The sequence below is a fragment of the Scyliorhinus torazame genome, chromosome 4, assembly GCF_047496885.1.
Source record: "Scyliorhinus torazame isolate Kashiwa2021f chromosome 4, sScyTor2.1, whole genome shotgun sequence".
In the NCBI taxonomy this organism is placed as follows: Eukaryota; Metazoa; Chordata; class Chondrichthyes; order Carcharhiniformes; family Scyliorhinidae; genus Scyliorhinus; species Scyliorhinus torazame.
Genome location: NC_092710.1, coordinates 247,228,424 through 247,250,461, shown reverse-complemented (window position 1 = coordinate 247,250,461; position 22,038 = coordinate 247,228,424). Strand labels below are relative to the sequence as shown.

The 22,038-nt window shown below is 43.3% G+C and overlaps 1 long non-coding RNA gene across 1 annotated transcript; it reads left to right on the top strand.

The window, feature by feature from the left end:
- Nucleotides 1-216: 216 nt before the first annotated feature.
- On the top strand, nt 217-8,872 carry LOC140410863 (uncharacterized). The gene is made up of 2 exons (XR_011940752.1): nt 217-595; nt 6,538-8,872. It is a non-coding gene; the product is annotated as an uncharacterized lncRNA (long non-coding RNA).
- Nucleotides 8,873-22,038: the final 13,166 nt, after the last annotated feature.

The window sequence follows — 22,038 nt, the reverse complement described above, 5'->3', positions numbered from 1 at the left end:
GTGAAGATGTCACCGCTGACAGTGGCAATCAATAGCGGAAAGGTTCAGCTCATAATTCATTTAAAACAATTATTTAAAGTGGCGAGGCGACGAGGAGGCGTCGCTGCTGCTTTCTTTTGAAAAGGCTGTATGATCAGTCCTTTCATGTTTGGTAAATCATGTTTTCATATACTGCACATAACGAACTTACATCAAGATCCTTGTCATTTTCCCGGCGCAGAATCTGATGAAAAAGAAATGTTTTAATTCTGCTCCCATGTACGTTATAAACCAATCTCTCTTTTTGAACGGCCGAGGTCAATATTCAACACGCATAGTGATGACCCGACAAAAAACTTTCACGCTCAATGGCGGACTCTTATTTTGCAAAGGAGATGCAATTAGGTTTGTATTGACACTCTAAGAAAGCTAGCAGAAAAAAGTCACCGCTGTGGGAGAAGATCTAGCGGCGCCTAAAAACCGAAATATAAATATATAGCAAAAAGCAGAGAGGAGGCTGGAGAGGGCATTCATCAAAAAGGTGATTCAAAGTGCAGAGCCGATGGCTGTGATCTACTTTCCTATCAGTGCTACCAGGTTTCCAAAAGACTTAACGGTTAGTTCTGGATATTCTTTTTTAAAAAGTGGAATGGGATTAAAAATGAATGATGCGACCGAGTAAGAGCAAGGAAGAAAACCAGCAGGGTATAATTATTTACCTAACTGTCTGCCTCTATTAGTATGCATTACATTTAAACTCGTATTCATGTAAACAGGCCTGCTGCACATCTCACATACATGCACTCTCTGTGTGTTTCCTGATTTTTAAGTGATTGAGAATGAGGTTTTACATGGTAGCTGAGATAGACAAAGTAATTAGTATGTAATTATGTATCCAATAATTAGTTACTTTAACTTGTCCTTAGTAATACCATGTCAAAGTATTATCATCCAGTATCCATTTCGGCTAAAATTTGACAGTATTTACATTGAAAATATCATGGCGTGCTGGGCACCCAATCCTTCACGACTGGCCTTCGTAAACATAATAGCTTTTTATCTTAGGTTTGAGAATGGATGTTACTTTGCCCCCGTGCTGACACATTGCCGATCTTTTATGCCTTTAGTGTGGGCAGGTAGCGAAAGCTGTTTCCAAAAGCGGGACTCCGGCGAGATAGTTGCGTTCTATTTTCTTCTGAAATGTAACATCATCAGGAACAAAAAGTCTTGGAAAACAACTGGGGGGATAAAACAGCCCACGTCAACTGCCACTCAGTTAGGGGCTGAAGATGCAAAATGTACGCGAAAAAAAACCTCCAAATGAAGAGAACATTTACCCTAATTGGGTCATAATTATCAGAGTCACAAAATAGACGCGGAGGCTTAAACATTACGTGTTGGAAGAAAAGAAAAACACATTATTTTAATAGTTTGATATGCAAACTATGGAACATTCAATTACATGGCTTAATAATGCATACATGATGTGATCTTGTTATTTGTATGGGGAGGGTTGCAATAATTCACTCTAAGGCCCACCGTGTTCACACATAAAGTAAAATCCATTGGTATGGATCATGGTATCCTGCCAAACTGCATTGAAGAGAATACAAATCAATGAAAGATAATTTGGGCGTTAAATTAACAGTAATTATTTGACCTGCTCGCTGTAGAGATTACATTTCTTACGCCCTAATTAGATAACATTTCCAGATGCATCGAGCAATTTATCTTTTCAATTTGCGTATTTCTACTCCGGCCTGGAGAAATGGTTAAAATGACATTTTTGAAACAGACTGTACACGGATGCTTGGCAAGTCAAAACTAGTTGGCAGGGCACAGAGGCACGTTTAACACAAGAACACGTGCAGACAAACACAGATACCGGCATTACCCAGGCACACCCCAGCAGAAGCACAGTCCTCAACATTCACGCCCAGACACCAGCCATTCATGGGTTCAAAGTAGCGTGTTAATAGCTCCCCATTAAAGAAAGAAACTATGGTTTGAAACTTCAGAAAGGCACTGACGAGTTTTTTTTTGGAAAGAATCCATCGTTTCTTCCCTCCGTTTCTTTCTTTCCACCCCGACCATTTCCATTTAAAACTACCCAGTTTCCGACTTTCGAAAATTAAAAAAACAACTTTCCTGAGATCCATAAGTTATAAATAGCCTTTATTCCTGCAAGCGAGTGCGTCCATTTAAAAAGAGCTATTGTTCAGGACGGAGCGGCCACCTGCTGCCCTTTGGTGTTGTTGGGCGCGGGGGGGACAATACTTTCAGTTAGTTACATTGGTATATAGTGGACCGATAACATTAACAAGCTGACAGGCGAACCCACAAAGGACTGGATATTGGGAGGGTTTTGTTTACTGGGGCCTGTTTATTTCATTCTAGTGCAGGATTTTAATGGTTATTTTTTTTCAAAGCACCGTTTGTTAGCAGTGGTTCCGGGTGTGTGTTTGAGAGTCAGTGCCTTGCACACGCTTGTAACACAGAATACAGTTGGCATGTGTCAAAAGCAACTGCCTCGTATTGTGTTCCACAAAATCATCCGGCACTTACCATCACTGCTGCCATAAGTAACTGGACCTTCCGCTCTCGGCTCAGCTCCTCATTTCGTATTGAAATGCAGACCGTGTACCAGTGCACACATCGCCAGTGAGGAGGCATTTACCAATTGAACGCAAAGAAATAATTCGAATCACAACAACTAAAACAATCGCCAATGGATCTGTTTCCCAGCGGCAAAAGATAAAGAAATATGCCGTGTTTCAATAGCCCAGGGAAGCTTAATGATAGTGGTGATAAAGATCTGACTCGCGAAAGTGAATTCTTTCATTGTCTCTGGGAAGGGTAACTCGGGGTAAATAACAAAACCTTGCTGCAGACCTCGCTGTTTTTTAAAAAAACGTGGCAGTCAAGATTAAACATGTAAAAATAGCACCAATCTATTTCTACCTGAATGTCTGCATTGTGCAATATTTACAAATGTGCTTGGCGAAGTGGACATCATTGCCGTTATTTGCTGACAATGGTCATCAATCAAAAGCTGTCGGCGGCGGGTAACTGGTGAACGGTCCGCGGCCGGCGGACCAAGTTATATCAAAGTTCAGACTGGTGGTATTTCAAAGTGAGATGTTCCCTGAGCTGGAAAAGTTGGGGCTTGTCCAGCCGTACTTTCTGGTAAAGTCTAGTGCAAAATGCTGACGTCATGCTGTCAGTATGAGCGCCTTTATGTACCCAGGAGCGCCCCCCCCCCTCCCTCCCCGCACCATCTCTCTCTCTCTCTCATCCCTTTCCTGCCTGCCTCTCTCCCTCCTCTAATTCCGCACTCCTTCTTTCTCTGTCTACCTGTCTGTCTGTCTGCCACGCCAGTGTTGCGATCTGCTTCATACTACACCTCAAATTCCTGGATCATATCGGCCGCATCATAACCCCCCCCCCCCCCCCCCCCCCCGCTTTCTCGCCCTTTTGCGAAGATGCTCTTTGTTTTTCTCTGCTCCCAGGGCCAGTTTCGGGCTCTCCCAGTTTGCCGAGTTGTCTATTTCCCCCCCCCCCCCCCGTTTTTCTCCCTGCCTCTTTGCCCGTGCCATTTGCTTCCCTACTTTCTGCGTTTCTCTTTACCATCCCTTTTATCGTCCTTTCTGCTTCCTTATATCCTTTTTTCCTTCTGCTTTTCTCTACACTTCTCAGCATCTTTGCCTCCTCTCTCTGTCTTTCTCGCTCTCTCTCGAGCTTGTAAAGATCGAAGAGACTACAGCATTCACTTGCTTCCAAATCTCAGTACTTTCGTGGCATTGATTAAATTGTGGTAAGCTTTAATTAGTTCCTCATCAGAGGACAGATTTTTACAGTATATTTGCAGAATTTGATAAGATGGCAAGGAACCCGAGTTTATAAAATGCTGCGTCTGCAATCAATCACATAACTGAACAGGTCAAACGTTATTACAGAGTTTAGTCATAATACGATCATCACCTTTACATGAAGCCCCTCCCTTGTGCGAGGAGAATTAGTGTTTACATGAGGAAACTAGCTGAGGCTGCCTGGACGCAGAATCCCGTCTGGGTGCTGTGGCTGATCACCAGAAACTTCTTTGAAGTGTGTTTTTTATATGCATTTTAATGTGGCCCTTCTCCTTCGGGTTCTCCATTCTTACCTTTAACACGTCCAAGGGTCAGTTAATGTTGCCTTCGCATTTCCAAAATAGCGACCTCATCCTGCCTGAAGCCGCAGAGTAACAGCGATTAATTATTGCTATTTGAGGCGCCTGCGTAGTAAAGTTTTACTCAGCACTAAAACAATCAATAACATCTTGAACACGGCATTTACAGGGCTTTGTAAATTTCAGAACAGTTTCATAACAATTCGTGACAGTTTTGAAGATGGGATTGGTTTTCTCACTGTGGGCGGAATAGGAAAATGTGGCTAATTTCGTCCAAAAGGAGCGAGCAGCTCTCAGTGGAATAATAAGTTTGGTCCAATCTATTGTTTTTAAATTTCCATATCGGCTTTTCCTTTAATAATTGGGGTGAATGAGTTATTTAAAAAAAAACTAATTGCAAACATTTTCATACCTTGTGCACTTCGATTTGAACGTAACTCCCCCCCCCCCCCCCCCCACACACAGAATTTGGAAACGATGACAGCTGACTGGAGCCCAGGTCCTTATCTTTAATATTTGACTTGTCCATTTCTAGTCAGAGCAGCGAGTGTTGGGCAACCAGTGCACGACCTGACGCACGCGGTAACATGAAAAGAAGGTTAGTTATGTATCCAAACCGTTCTGCTATTTAAAGCACCCCCTTGCTTGTCTTTGATGGTTTTAATGCAACTTTGCCAAGTTTGCGCCGTATTCATCAACCATCGCGTAATTGGATTGTGACAGGCTCATCTAATATCACAGTCCTGGGGTGTGCTATGATATTGTAATAGCATGACCTCTACCTTGAGCTTCAGTAAATTAGGACACTGGTGTCAGTTTTTAAATCCTCCTGGGGAAGGATAAGCTATAAAGTTCGTGAGCTATATGATGCATGCATATAACCGGCCGACTTAAATTGATCCAAAATGTACTCATGCCAATAGCTGCAGGGTGGGTCTGACTCATTACAATATATTAAAACGTTAGAAACAAAGCTTTGTCAAACCATTTCTCCTCAGTCATTTGACCCAGTATAAAGTGAGACGTTCCTACTTACGCTGCAATAATGAATATCAATAGGTTTACTTTGATTCAGGATACACACACACACACACACACACATGTGTGTCTATAATCTAGACTAGACAGCATAGTGATATTAACCTACCCCCATCCCGCCACCACGCGCAAGACCGACCCGAATTCTGAATATGTTAAGTAATTATCCTTCATATGTCACATTTTTATTGTATTACAGACAAGTTGAGAAGACCTTAGGTGAGCATCGTTAAAGTTAACTTGATTGTTTCACATTTTCGAACTCAAATAAAAGAAAATGTATTTTATTGCCTCAAGTAGTTCCTGCAAAGTTATTCTGGCCTCAAGAATAAATGCCAATTGCACAGAAATGAGGCATAAGTAATAGAGGTAATAGCATATATATTGACTTTTTGTAAGGCTGCGAGCTGAAGTGTCTCCTTAGAGGATTGTGATTGGATTTTTATATGCTATATACATATTACATCCTATTATGTAGTGCAAATGAAAATGATGTCTTTTCGAATTCAAGACCGACCTCAGAATTGTATTTACCAGAAAAGTACCCGGGAAACAAACGACAAATCCAAACAGCTTGTGAAGTCAAACAAGTCAATCTGAAGACCAAGATAAAGGGTTTTTAGATGGAGCGTCGCCGTGTCCCTCCAGGCTTCATTGATAGTTTATTTCACCGCTGTAAGTGGCTGGATCAGACGCGATGGAAGTTGACGGAATTGAGGAACTCCTGCTGAAGCAGGAGCTGAGCATGGCAGAAATGGTCTCCTCACATTGATCATCTGGGATCTTACATTTCCAAAACCAACTCTTCTCTTTCCCATGGAAGAACTTTAAAAAATGATCTTCCTCAAATTTGCATGGCTAGGTGAGGGCGGAAATCTATTTGGACCACCCAAGTCACTACATTCAGAATTAGCGCTTCCCCTCAAACCTTTGAGGCGAATCGCCATGACTGAGCCCACACGATAGGTTTGCTTAATATAGGAAATCATGAACAAAATAGGCATTTAAATTCTAGAGAGGGACTGGTTGAAGTTCCAGGGATATTTGGGGGGTTGCTCAACTTATCCCGCTTGGTGAATTAACATCTTAGCCGGTTAAAAAAAAGGTGAAGCCAGAATAGGCTAGGCATGCGAATGTACTGAGGTCTGGGCCATTAACTCTTTCCTGACCAGTTCACAGAGGCATTTTCCATTCTTCATCCAGTCGCTTCAAAAAGCTACGATTTCCAGAGTCTGAGTCCCACTCCTACTGGTTTCCAGCAGTTGATTCATGTGACGTTTGAGAAGTGGAATAATGAAAGGTCGAACCAAGTGATAGATTTGTTTTATTTTTTTTGCTCTATCTCGTTTTAGGTGATTTATCTACAATCAATCCAGAGGGGCAGGTTGCCGCTAAAGCGTATTGAATTGAAAAAAAAATGTCGGCCGACATGGCCACTGCACCAGTAATCACAGCGTGTGTCCCTTTATAAATCATAACGCTGCACTAAATTACACACAAACATCTGGCTGCAGCCTTCCTGTAATTGCATTTGAACCTCTACCTCTCTACATAAACAAAATAGTTTGGAAACTGCACCTGAGCTTTCAGAAACTTGGGTATGAATTGACTAATGGCCAGTTTTTTAAAAAAACCTCCCCATGTCGATTTCTGCCTTTTAGTGTGAACCCGATGATTGTTCAAACATGTGGACTCAGCAACAATTACTACAATTAGAGATAAAGCATCATAAACGTATATGACGTTCAATGGACACCGAGGAAACAATAGTCAATGGAAATGGTGCTCTTGCAGAGAGCCGGTACAGAGAAGACGGGCCGATTGGTCTCCTGTTGTGATATAACCGTTCTATGAGTCTATATGAAGTTTTAAAAAAAGTTTATAAACCACCCCAAAACTCTCCAAGTTAACCTCATCAAAATGATCATCGTCGGCGTGCCTTTCATTTCACATTCGGATACTAAAGCGAGGACAACATTTGGAAGGAGCTTGCTCTATCCTGGCGATAGGTTACCACATTTTGGTGGCACGATTTAATGGAGAAAATGACGAATAGTAGTTTGTGAGTGTGAAATCATGCAATTTTTCCCCTCTGTACAATTCAATTATATGTCGTCCCGGATTCGTTTGACATTCCCCTTTAAAGTGTGTACCTGTGTATGATTTCATAACGAATGATGCACAAATCTCTAGAACCAGTCTTTCTGCCCGTGCTGTTTGTGGTCCATGTACGATATGAAAGTAGTTTTTTCTCTCTCTCTTCTCCTCTATGTGATAATTATTGCCCAAATCCCAGTGAGTTGTGGGTTGTGTTTCTTGGTCTGACAGGCAGATTCCCTCCCTGGGGACGCTCACATGGCGAGCACTGAGCTCCATAGAATTCCATTAATCACAGTCTCAGCTCCCCAAAGCTCCCAGTGCACAAATAATTATAAATCCAGGGGAAAATGGATTGACACATTGAATAAAACCCGAATAATCGGTTGTCCAGGACAGAAAAGTAAACAACATTCCTCCAGATTATGTTACTAAACTTAAAAATGGCGACATTTTTGTGTTTTTAAGTATCCATTTGGCAGGGTCCCCTGTGTATTTACGAGTGTGTGGGGGTGGGGGGCAGGCCCGTTGGAAGGAAATATCCTGTATTCCAAACAACATTCCAGATACTGAATCCGAACAAATATTAGTCGCGACAAAAGATATTAAACGAGATTCGGTAGATTTAAGCCATGATGTGGAGATGCCGGCGTTGGACTGGGGTGAGCACAGTAAGAAGTCTTACACCAGGTTACACCTGTTGGACTTTAACCTGGTGTTGTAAGACTTCTTACGGTAGATTTAAGTTTCGGAATTAATCTGTTTAAATATAAATCAGAGTCAAAAATTGGGAAATGGTGGCAGGCTTAACCCTTGAATGGTTGTGATTTTTCTTTCATCGCGAGACCATGGATGTAAGAAAGAGGCGAACCAATAAAGATTCAACATTACAAGAGGTCTCCAACCATGCTGGGGCCCATAGAGACTGAAACAACAGACGCAGCTTCCAGATGTCTGTCCAAGTCAATTGTTACCACTATGATCAACCCCAATACAAACCAGGTTAATTTAGTAAATACTTGGCGAGATACATTCCAATACAATGCAAATCCAGTAGATTCCCAATTGAAGGAGACGGTGGAGCAGTGGTATTGTCACTGCATTGGTAATCCCAGAAATCCAGGGTAATACTTCCGTGGACCGGAGTTCAAATCCCACCTTGGGGCAGGTGGTAACATTTTAATTTAAGAACAATCTGGAATTCAAAGTCTAATAGCGAGCATGAATCGATTGTCAATTGTTGTCAAACCCACCTGGTTCACTACAGTGCCCTTTGGGGAAGGAAATCTGTCGTCCTTACCTGATCTGACATACATGTGACCCCAGACCCACATCAATGCTCTGAGGGATGGGCAATAAATAGACACTAAAGATAGACAACAAAGAAAAGTACAGCACATGAATGTTGGCTCAACCATCCCACATCCCATGAACGAATATTTAAAAAATAATTTTAACCTCGATCACCTTCATTTCTTCATTGGGAGAGATTCAACTACTCCGAGTTAACATTTACTGCTTTACTAATACCAGAAGTAGAACTTACTCACTGTCAAATAATATAAATAAACAATGGAACCAATCAGAGAACGAAGATGTGCGTTATATTATACAATAATAGTATATGCAGCAAAAAAAAACATAAATTCGATACAAAATGGAATTTTGATTTAGGTACGAAATGTCTGGCATTTTAATATTAAACTAGTTTTACACTTGGTAATTTATTCAATAATAAAACGAAAAATGTTAAGTTGAAGTCAAGATAGCGTTAATTTTACAACAGTCCTTGTCCTTTCGTTTGGTGAGCAGTGTGACGGATGTGGTTGAGGAGATGCATTACAATACCAGAGTTAGAGAGCACAGTTTGGCCTGTACAGTTCAGTGTTGCAAGTGGACTGCGATACGGCAGGTTTGCCACAGGTACAGTATAATGTCAGAGGGATAGAGCAATGCATGCTGCAGGAGGGCAGTCTGACACAGTGATGTCGGCACTGTTTGTTATTACAGATACAGCTCACTGATTATTACTGTAGCTAGGATTCAGTTGTGGATTGTGGGCACTGTTCATTTTTCCAGCGATCACTGTTGCCGGTAGAGTCCACTAATGAGGACCCAGTATGTACATTATTGGACATCCAGTACAATGATGCACCGTTGCATTTTTGTCGCATGCATTTTGATGACTGGGTTGCATTCATGCTTAACGATTCATGTTCCAGGGCTTGGGCGCAAATGGGCTGTGTGCACCTGGACAGTTGTCTGCTCATTAATAGGAAACCCGACTAGAGTCGGAGCTACCCTGACCTTCAGATCATCAATCCACCCACCGCCCCCGGCACTCAACTAGGAGCCTGCAGCTCCAGTAATGCCGCTACCCTGCCTCTCGACCCATTCAAACGGGACCTTAACATCCTTTGGAGAGAAACATGAAACCCAGAGTGTGGACACTCATTGAGAAATTATAATGCAATTAGTTAACCTTGTCCCTTTGATTTGCGAGCGAGCTGAACAATAACAATGGTGGTCATGGGAGCACATCAACGATTACAAGTTCCACTCCCCATTGGGTCATTTTTGGCACGTGTTTGTACAGGGGCATAAAAACGGCGAGGCAGGAAAACCATTCGCTTCTGGGGACGGAGATTTTCCCTTTGGGTAAATGGTGGGGCGAGCGGGGCATGTGAACATATTAAATCCCGTTCGAAATAACCGCCCAACCAAATAGTGTAAAAGGCCAATCAACCGCTGTCCTAAACTCCGTGCAGACGGAAAGTTGCAGTCTGGTGTAGATCAGCGACAGAGCGGTGACTGAGCTTGTCTCACTGGCACAACGCCAATCAATGCTTTCTCCTCCGAGATAAAACCAGGAAGCCGTGGATCTGGCAAAATTGCTCAGTTGTTTCTCGGCTGCCTGTTGTAATGTCTAGGTTAGGTTACATAAAAGTCTGCCACTCAATACATTGTATTCAAAAGTGTATTGCAGTCACAAACATGACCGGTGGGGAAAATATAGTGATTTTGTTTGAAAAAGTGAAGACAATTTGAAACGTTGCGAACAAAGTATGAAAGGCGTGTTGGCGATCTCAGTCACACTGTGATGTGTAACACCCCTGAATAGGGGGGGGGCGAAACTGGGACTCAAGAAGCAAAATAGGGCAGATTACAAATAATTTCACAGAGAAGGTTGCCCGTCTGAGAAGAGGATTTCTTCTAAAACGAGAGAGCAGCACTCACTGTGAAGGAAATACACACACAGAAATGACATCGCACCCTTTAAAGAAATTAAATCGAGCCTCTCCGGGCTTTCTGGAGAGTTTCAGTGTGGGAGAAGGCGGGGTGAGGGGGTGGGGGGTGGACATCGCTGCTGGCGAGGGAGGTCTGAGGAAGAAAGTTAAGTCTATCGGTTGCTTCACTGTGTCAAACGATCCTGGCACAGCTCCGGGTGTTGAGAGCCACCCAACATGTTTGTACTTGACTATCAGCCGTTGCCGTACAAAGCCTCTTTTCTTCCGCCCTTGGCTGGGATCCAGGCCATTGCCGATCCCTTGACCCCAGAGCCATCATTAAGGAGAATGTTCATCTCACATCCTCGCCGGCAAACGAACTTCAAACTAGCGCTAAGCTCACTGACCCGAAATGTCTAACGGGCTGTGTGGCAGGATGGAATTTTATTTATTTACTTATTTAAAAAAAAAAGACATTCTTCGTCATCTCTGTCGAATAATTATCGGAACCTCAGATGGGATCGATGTGAAAAATACACATTTACATGACAACATGGGCGATTCAGAAAATCCCAACTATCACAGAGTCCTCCTTAAGGCTCCAAGGTTCCGAACTCTCGTCAAATTCAGAAAACCTCTCTAATCATGCGAAAATAAACCCATCCCCATTGCAGTGAACTATTTAATGGGATCCTTTCTTTAAAAAAAAACATTTGAGGCAAATAGTTTGGAATTTCTGAATATAAAGGGCGTTTTGAGATTTTTAAAAAGATTATGTTTAATTCTTAGCAAATTAAGGAATGAAATCTTCGCGGTGAAGGGAGGGAGCAGCAGGACAAATGTTGCCCAAAACGGTGAAGAATAGATGTGAACAACATATTCAATGCTGATTTTAAGGCTGGTGCTATTTGCAGCCTTGGCTGCTAATATAGACAACCCAACTGTAAATTAGGTGAAATTACGCGAATTCATCGTCACAAATTAGTCACTTGACCTTTGTCACTAAGTCTGGCCTAGTTTCCACTGCTGCTAAATCCTCGCAAAATCACCTCAACTCACCGAGGAGAAATACTGCGGGGAAAGGTATTTAAACATGTTGGTGAAGAAGCTCTCAGGAGACAGGAGGATATTACATAGCTTTAAACAAGACTGTGCACTTTGTCATGACATAATGCCTGGCTGAACTCACTAAAAAATACAAAATCAAGTCAATTACACCACAACTAAAGGATCAGAGAGGATCAAAATCAAAGCAAATTACCGCAGCTGCCGGACACCTGAAACACAAACAGAAAGGGTCGGAAATACTCAGCAGACTTGGCAACATCTGGGGGAAGAGAAATTGAGTAAACGGACTGCATTCGGCCAAGTACCAGGACCATGGCGGCAGCAATCTTTCAATCTGCAACCACTTTAATGCCAGAGCTCGGTGGGGCGTTGGTGGTGGATTAGAGGTGCAGCTTGAGGGCACCCTTTTGAAAGGGAAGTCGGCAGCCTTCATATTTAGCTGCTCACTGAGCTGGGTGCAGAATGGGTGGAGTACAAGCCAATGGGTGGAGTATAAGCCAATGGGTGGGGTGATGGCCGGGGTCCGAGGAAGAACAGTCCCATGCTTCAGTGAATCCTCCCTGGGGCTGCTCCTGCAGGCAGTGAAGGTAAGGGGAGAGATATTATTCACCAAACAGGCTGCAGGAGACCAGCCAGTCTCACTGAGAAGGCGTGGCTGGAGGTCGCTGAAGTGAGCAACCACGGCATTGTCGTGAACATGGGTACATGTTGTCGGAAGCACTTCCGTGGCCTATTGAGGGCCGCAAGGTGCCGGCCCTTCATATGGAGTATGGCTGCCATGATACGCACAGCAATGTGGATGCCCCATTCACAAAGATTGAACAGGGACCAATGTGTGCAACCAAACAGAGTAGTCAGAGCACCAAGGGCAAAACAAACTTTAGCACTCAACACATTGTAAAGCATGGCTGGATACATTGCTACCACACCCTGGGAAAGTGAGCAGTCAATTCCAACCCCAGTTGACCCCGAGTCCCAACACAATTGAAATTAGCAAATAATTCTTAGAAAATACCCAAAGTCTTTGGTCCTCAGCCACCCAATAACTACAGTTACCAGGTTTGTAAATTTAAACACAATTAATTTTTATTAATAACAATAAATGTAATTAGATATTCAGCAATACAACTGGTTAACTATTAACTAATTCCTCATTACCCCTTTTAAACTCGCCTCTGTCCCCACACATGCAAAACAGACAAATGCAGAGGGGAAAGAAGAGTGTAAAATAAGGATGAAAGTAAAAGGATAAGAGTCTTTGTTTCAGATGAACATCTTCCAGTACACCTGGCTTCAAACTAGGCCTTCAGTGGAGGTTTTTGTTTTCAGTCTGTACTGGTTTTCACTGTAGATTAATCCTGATCTCAAGATGTCTATGCAGGTTCAGAAAAACAGCAAATAGGCAGTATTTCTGGACAGAGAGAGAGGCAGGCACTCACATATGCTCTTCTCAGCATCCAGGATCCAATGACGGTCACTTCCTGTATTCTATAAAAACTATACCACTTGGGTAGGACCCAATCACTGCCTGTCACCGGGCAGAGCACTGCCTTTTCCCAATTCATAAGCTACCAGCCAGCTAATTGAACCAAATCCCTCTGACCTCTTGAGTGCCAAATAGTCTAAGTTCCACCTGCCTCTCTTCCTGACTCATCATCCTGTGAACACTGTCCCCATCCCAGGTCATTGGCATCTGTGGCCATTTTAAAGGTCTGGATAAATCCCATCCACCAACAAGGCCCTCAATCCTCCAAACTCTACTTGATGTTCTGTGGACCACATCATTTTCACTTGTTTTGCAACATATTCACATGCACTGGATTTTAGTCTCTAACTGAGCGCGTCTCCGTGGGTTTATTGAGATGGATGTTGCACTATTGGTTTAGAGTTTCCTATGTCTAAATCATGATTAGGTATTGGAGTGCATCCTGGTGCGTCATTACAAAACTGCCTATATTTTCCCAGTATCTTTATGCAATCTTTTCTTTTCTTCTTCTACATAGACAAACTTGGCTTCTAGTTGCTCTCAGGCTACCTGACAAGGTCCTGTGAGTCTTTCCAGACACGTGGACATGTAATCCAGCATTGAGGACTTCCCCTGTTGTTTTAGAAACTTCTCTTTCATGAATTTTAATGGACCCCATATTTCATGGCCATAAACTGATTCAAATGTGCTAAATCCACTAGATTAATTTGGAGAATCTCTGGTGGCAAATAATAAAAAATCCAATCCCTGTGCCAATCGCTTGGATATTCATGGCACTAGGCCCTAATCATGGTTTTGAGAGCCTGATGATATCTCTCCAAAGCTGTCTCTCCCTGAATTTGTGGATAAGAAGTTGTTGATTTTAATACTTTGTTTCCTAAACTATAAATCATATGCTGGAAAATTTTAGAACTCTGGTCAGATTGTACTTCTAAGGGTAGGCCATAGCATGTGAAAAATTACATCAACGTTTCCACTGCTACTTTAGTTGTAATTTTTCTCACAGGTATAGCTTCTGGAAATTGGGTAGTCATATCCATGATTGTAAGAATGTACTGATGCCTCGCCTTTGTTTTAGGAAACAGTCCTACGCAATCTACCAATACCCAACTAAATGTTTCGTCAAACACTGGTATGGGTATTAAAGGTGAGGGTTTAATCATATGTTGTGGTTTACCTATTACCTGCCATGTATGACAGGCTCTACAGAGTTGCCCTACATCCTGATGCAGTCCTGGCCAGGAAAATTGCTTGTTGACTTATGCCTGACTTTTCTGAATTCACACATGTCCTGCCATTGGTATCTCATGTACTATCCGCAGTACCTCCCTACAATATTTGGGCGGCACCACTATCTCATGAACAACCATCAATTCCTCATCTGGAGGTCTATGAGGATGTCTACACTTGCTTATCAGAATTCCGTTCTTAATGTAACAGCACTGTGGAACTCTGGAATCCCATCAACTGCAATGTTTGTGAGAGCTGACTGTACTAATCTATGTATCTCTGGAACTGCCTCTTGGGCCTCAATTAATGAAGTCCTACCAAACACCTCCTCAGAATTATCCTCATTCTCAAGGATAGTTTTGGCTACTCTACCATGTCATTGTGGCATGACTTTAATCTTTGGTGGCGAACTTTGATTAGCCATTGCCTTGGTCACAGCACAGGATGGGAAAGTATCTGGAAATTGTTGCTGTAACTGCTCTGTCTCCTTATCTTTCCTCAGATTACCTCTGTAATCATGGGTGAATCTCCAAGCTTCACCCACCAAATCATCCCCCAAAAGCAAGTCTACTCCGTCCACTTGTAACTTCTTAACCACTCTGACCACTACTGGACCTGACAATAAATCACACTCCAATTGTATTTCATATAATCTCCACTTATCCCATTCACTAATACCTCAGCTTTCATTGAACTCTCTGGAGGTAAGACCAAATCCCTCGCCAGTGAGAGAGTTTGCGTAGATTTCACAGAATCCCTACAGTGCAGAAAGATGCCATTTGCCACATTGACTCTGCACCGATTCTCCATAAGAGCACCCCACCTAGGCCCATAGCCCTGCCCTATCGCCGTAATCCCACCTAACATTTTGGACAATTTAGCAAGGCCAACCCACCTAACCTACGCATCTTTGGACTGTGAGAGGAAACCAGAGCACCCATAGGAAACACATGCTATCATGAGGAGAATGTACAAACTCCACATGGTCACCCAACGGCAGAATGGAACCCAGGTCCCTGGAGCTGTGCTACCATGCCGCTCTGTGTCCCTTAAAATAGTTATGGGTTTGGCTACATCAGTTGATGAAAATGGGGTGACCTTTCCCTTTGACAAAAATGCTGCATATCTCTGATCTACCTCATTCATCACACCTGCTCAGCGTTTACCTCAGGTTTCTTAAGTCCAGTTAGAGCTACAGTCTTCCCTGTACGTTTGTTCCCTTTTCCGAATCGTCCTTATGATCTCCAATGTGTCCCATGGGCTTTCCCCACAATTTCCAATATGCATAACAAATGTGTCCCACTTTATTGAAATAGAAACACCTCGGCCTTCACCCTCAGTACCTTCCTTCGTGGTCTGAGGAGGGGATTCTGGAATATTCCCAGCTATCCATCCCCTACCTTGGTTACCTGCCCTCCTTTCACTCTCCCACTTCCTATCCTTTTCAAAATTATGAGGGTGATGAAACAAAGTTTTACATTTATGGATCAGCACATAATCGTCAGCCATTATTGCTGCTTGTCTAGTAGTCATCACCCTTTGGTGTTCAACATGGGTTGTTATCACAGAAGGTAGGGAACTCTTAAATTCTTCTCAGAGAATGTCATATCTCAGAGCCTCATAGGTAGTTTCAAATCCCAATGCTCGTACCCAACTATTAAAATTGTGCTGTTTATCTCCTTCATATTCAGCATAAGTCTGTCGGGAACTAATTTGTGTGCACCCAGAATATCATTTTTTACCTCGTCATACTCCTTAGATACCTCCACTTTTCTTTCGGTCACTCAGTTTGGGTTGCTATTTTCTCAAATGCCCTAAAAAATGTTTCTACTTCCTTTTCTTCAAATTTTGGGAGGGCCTATATAAAGTTAAACATATCACCTCTGGGTCCCATTCTAGGGTTAAACATAGGAACATAGAAAATAGGAGCAGGAGGAGAACATTCGTCCCTTTGAGCCTCCTCCGCCATTCATTATGATCATAGTTGATCATCCAACTCAATTGCCTAATCCCATTTTTGCCCATATCCTTTGATCCCCTTCACCCAAAGTGCTATATCTAATTGTTCCTTGAAAACAAAATAGTTTGGCCTCAACTACTTCCTGTGGTAATGAATTCCACAGGCTGACCACACTTTGGGTGAAGAAATTTCTCCTCATCCCTGTCCTGAATGATCTACCCTGTATCCTCAGGTTGTGACCCCTGGTTCTGGACAAACCCACCACCGGGAACATCCTTCCTGCAGCTCCCCTCTGGCTTCGAAACAGCAGCAGCCAGAGCAGTGGCACCACGGCTGGCTCTGATGTTCAGAAGGGAGGGTCAAAGCGCAGAAGAGTAATAGTTATAGGGGACTCTATAGTCAGGGGCACAGATAGGCGCTTCTGTGGACGTGAAAGAGACTCCAGGATGGTATGTTGCCTCCCTGGTGCCAGGGTCCAGGATGTCTCCGAACGGGTAGAGGGAATCCTGAAGGGGGAGGGCAAACAGGCAGAGGTCGTTGTACATATTGGTACTAACGACATAGGCAGGAAGGGGCATGAGGTCCTGCAGCAGGAGTTCAGGGAGCTAGGCAGAAAGTTAAAAGACAGGACCTCGAGGGTTGTAATCTCGGGATTACTCCCTGTGCCACGTGCCAGTGAGGCTAGAAATAGGAAGATAGAGCAGACAAACACGTGGCTAAACAGCTGGTGTAGGAGGGAGGGTTTCTGTTATCTGGACCACTGGGAGCTCTTCCGGGGCAGGTGTGACCTGTATAAGATGGACGGGTTGCATCTAAACCGGAGAGGCATAAATATCCTGGCCGCGAGGTTTGCTAGTGTCACACGGGAGGGTTTAAACTAGTATGGCAGGGGGGTGGGCACGGGAGCAATAGGTCAGAAGGTGAGAGCATTGAGGGAGAACTAGGGAATAGGGACAGTGTGGCTCTGAGGCAGCGCAGACGGGGAGAAGTTGCTGAACACAGCGGGTCTGGTGGCCTGAAGTGCATATGTTTTAATGCAAGGAGCATTACGGGTAAGGCAGATGAACTTAGAGCTTGGATTACTACTTGGAACTATGATGTTGTTGCCATTACAGAGACCTGGTTGAGGGAAGGGCAGGATTGGCAGCTAAACGTTCCAGGATTTAGATGTTTCAGGCGGGATAGAGGGGGATGTAAAAGGGGAGGCGGAGTTGCGCTACTTGTTCAGGAGAGTATCACAGCTATACAGCGAGAGGACACCTCAGAGGGCAGTGAGGCTATATGGGTAGAGATCAGGAATAAGAAGGGTGCAGTCACAATGTTGGGGGTATACTACAGGCCTCCCAACAGCCAGCGGGAGATAGAGGAGCAGATAGGTAGACAGATTTTGGAAAAGAGTAAAAACAACAGGGTTGTGGTGATGGGAGACTTCAACTTCCCCAATATTGACTGGGACTCACTTAGTGCCAGGGGCTTAGACGGGGCAGAGTTTGTAAGGAGCATCCAGGAGGGCTTCTTAAAACAATATGTAAACAGTCCAACTAGGGAAGGGGCGGTACTGGACCTGGTATTGGGGAATGAGCCCGGCCAGGTGGTAGATGTTTCAGTAGGGGAGCATTTCGGTAACAGTGACCACAATTCAGTAAGTTTTAAAGTACTGGTGGACAAGGATAAGAGTGGTCCGAGGATGAATGTGCTAAATTGGGGGAAGGCTAATTATAACAATATTAGGCGGGAACTGAAGAACATAGATTGGGGGCGGATGTTTGAGGGCAAATCAACATCTGACATGTGGGAGGCTTTCAAGTGTCAGTTGAAAGGAATACAGGACAGGCATGTTCCTGTGAGGAAGAAAGATAAATACGGCAATTTTCGGGAACCTTGGATGACGAGTGATATTGTAGGCCTCGTCAAAAAGAAAAAGGAGGCATTTGTCAGGGCTAAAAGGCTGGGAACAGACGAAGCCTGTGTGGCATATAAGGAAAGTAGGAAGGAACTTAAGCAAGGAGTCAGGAGGGCTAGAAGGGGTCATGAAAAGGCATTGGCAAATAGGGTTAAGGAAAATCCCAAGGCTTTTTACACTTACATAAAAAGTAAGAGGGTAGCCAGGGAAAGGGTTGGCCCACTGAAGGATAGGCAAGGGAATCTATGTGTGGAGCCAGAGGAAATGGGCGAGGTACTAAATGAATACTTTGCATCAGTATTCACCAAAGAGAAGGAATTGGTAGATGTTGAGTCTGGAGAAGGGGGTGTAGATAGCCTGGGTCACATTGTGATCCAAAAAGACGAGGTGTTGGGTGTCTTAAAAAATATTAAGGTAGATAAGTCCCCAGGGCCGGATGGGATCTACCCCAGAATACTGAAGGAGGCTGGAGAGGAAATTGCTGAGGCCTTGACAGAAATCTTTGGATCCTCGCTGTCTTCAGGGGATGTCCCGGAGGACTGGAGAATAGCCAATGTTGTTCCTCTGTTTAAGAAGGGTGGCAGGGATAATCCCGGGAACTACAGGCCGGTGAGCCTTACTTCAGTGGTAGGGAAATTACTGGAGAGAATTCTTCGAGACAGGATCTACTCCCATTTGGAAGCAAATGGACGTATTAGTGAGAGGCAGCACGGTTTTGTGAAGGGGAGGTCGTGTCTCACTAACTTGATAGAGTTTTTCGAGGAGGTCACTAAGATGATTGATGCAGGTAGGGCAGTAGATGTTGTCTATATGGACTTCAGTAAGGCCTTTGACAAGGTCCCTCATGGTAGACTAGTACAAAAGGTGAAGTCACACGGGATCAGGGGTGAACTGGCAAGGTGGATACAGAACTGGCTAGGCCATAGAAGGCAGAGGGTAGCAATGGAGGGATGCTTTTCTAATTGGAGGGCTGTGACCAGTGGTGTTCCACAGGGATCAGTGCTGGGACCTTTGCTCTTTGTAGTATATATAAATGATTTGGAGGAAAATGTAACTGGTCTGATTAGTAAGTTTGCAGACGACACAAAGGTTGGTGGAATTGCGGATAGCGATGAGGACTGTCTGAGGATACAGCAGGATTTAGATTGTCTGGAGACTTGGGCGGAGAGATGGCAGATGGAGTTTAACCTGGACAAATGTGAGGTAATGCATTTTGGAAGGGCTAATGCAGGTAGGGAATATACAGTGAATGGTAGAACCCTCAAGAGTATTGAAAGTCAAAGAGATCTAGGAGTACAGGTCCACAGATCACTGAAAGGGGCTACACAGGTGGAGAAGGTAGTCAAGAAGGCATACGGCATGCTTGCCTTCATTGGCCGGGGCATTGAGTATAAGAATTGGCAAGTCATGTTGCAGCTGTATAGAACCTTAGTTAGGCCACACTTGGAGTATAGTGTTCAATTCTGGTCGCCACACTACCAGAAGGATGTGGAGGCTTTAGAGAGGGTGCAGAAGAGATTTACCAGAATGTTGCCTGGTATGGAGGGCATAAGCTATGAGGAGCGATTGAATAAACTCGGTTTGTTCTCACTGGAACGAAGGAGGTTGAGGGGCGACCTGATAGAGGTATACAAAATTATGAGGGGCATAGACAGAGTGGATAGTCAGAGGCTTTTCCCCAGGGTAGAGGGGTCAATTACTAGGGGGCATAGGTTTAAGGTGAGAGGGGCAAAGTTTAGAGTAGATGTACGAGGCAAGTTTTTTACGCAGAGGGTAGTGGGTGCCTGGAACTCACTACCGGAGGAGGTAGTGGAGGCAGGGACGATAGGGACATTTAAGGGGCATCTTGACAAATATATGAATAGGATGGGAATAGAAGGATACGGACCCAGGAAGTGTAGAAGATTGTAGTTTAGTCGGGCAGTATGGTCGGCACGGGCTTGGAGGGCCGAAGGGCCTGTTCCTGTGCTGTACATTTCTTTGTTCTTTGTTCTTTGTTCTGCAGATCTTTTAATTTCCAGTTCCTTAAGCTGGAACTCTCTCTGACTCCAACTTCCTCATTTCAATTTTCATTTGAAAAGCTTTATCTCTTTCCTAATGCTGCATTTCCATTTCTTTTCCCATTTAAAAAAAATCCCTCTCATGCTCAAACTCAACCAAATTCTCTCTGGCTCAATTTCCCCACCAGAAAATGACTTTGATTATACACCACTCTTGGGCTCTCCTGCATTTCAAAGAAACTCAAGCATTCAACCAACATATCATATATCTCTGCCCTCCTAGCTTTAGCTGGGACCTCTATTTTTAATTTACCTGCCAATTCGATTAGCTTGTTTTTTTGCAGCCCTTGTAAATAAACCAAAGGTAAGTTGTCTACCTGAAGACGAACCTTAGCAGCCTCCAGAGCCATCCTATTATTCTACTGCAAACCTGGTGCCTTTTTAAAATTTATACTGTCAGCCAAACATCGCTGTCTACCATTCCAAAGGTCATGGAACCAAGCCCCCAAATTATGTTACGATAGGCTTGACCCAAAGTCGTAAGACAATTGAAATTGATAACTAATTCTTAGAAAATAGCCAAAGTCTTTGGATTATGGCTGCACAATAACTGTAATCACCAAGTTTATAAATTTAAACACAAATAATTGTTATGAATAGCAATAACTGTAATTGAATATGCAGCAGATACAGCTAGTTAACTATTATCTAATTCTTAACCCACCTCTCTTTAACTCGCCCCGCTTTCTACACAAACACAAAAAAGACAAACACAGAGAGGAAAGAAGGGTGTAAAATAAAGATGAAAGTAAAGGGATAATAGTCTTTGTTTCAGATATCTTCCATTACCTTTTTGCAATCTAGACCTTCAGTTGGAGGTTTTTATTTCAGTCTGTAATGGTTTTCACTGTAGATTCATCTCAAAATGTCTCGGCAGGTTCAGAAAAACAGCGGATAGGCAGTATTTCTGGAGAGAGAGAGTGAGAGACAGACAACCATTCGCAGCTGCTCGATGCAGCGTCCAGGAGCCATTGACGGTCACTTCCTGCATCCTCTGAAAACCATCCCATTGGGTAGGACCCAATCACCGCTTGTATCCGGGCAGAATTCAACCTTTGTGCAATTCATTGGCCACCAGCCAGCTAATCGAACCAAATCCCTTCGATCTCTTGCGTGGCAAAAAGTCTGAGTTCTACTGTTATAAAGCTATATCTCCAATAGTACAGTGTACTATTTTGCAACTTTTGAGTTCCTCATTTCCTCATTGATGCCATGCAGGCAATCGTTATATATTATTGTTTATATTTTGCAATGTTATTAAAAGCCTTGGGTTCAAATATATACAGGCAGTATGTCTGCTAAAGCTGTAACTAAAGAGTCATAAAGATGAAATAATCATTGATTTTAACCATTTACTTGTTTATATATAGATGGCTAATGGAATATTGTTTTCAGAAAGGAGATACTCTGGGATGTAGATAACTTATGAGAGAGTGGTTTTTAGTCCTAGCTAAGTAGATCATGGGACATCTTAGTGGGATACAGATGGTGTGATTAATGGGAGTAGCCAGATCTATCTGCGGTTTTGGCTGTTTGTCATAGGATTTGTGTTTGACAAGACAGAAGGATTTTCAGATTCTTCCTGAAAGGGTCTCTCTCCAGAGGTCTGCACAGAGAACAGCAAGTAACCCTGATTGCTTACTTTATTTATGAGTTGATTTTGAACTGTATTGGGTTACTCTGTTGAAATATATATAGTGGCAAGTGTAGATAGTGAGTTAAAATGTTTTCCTTTTATTTAAGAACTGTTTACTGTAAAGCTATTTCTTTGATGTTAATGTGGTTAATTCTGTATTTAAATTAAAGTTTGTTTCAACTTAAA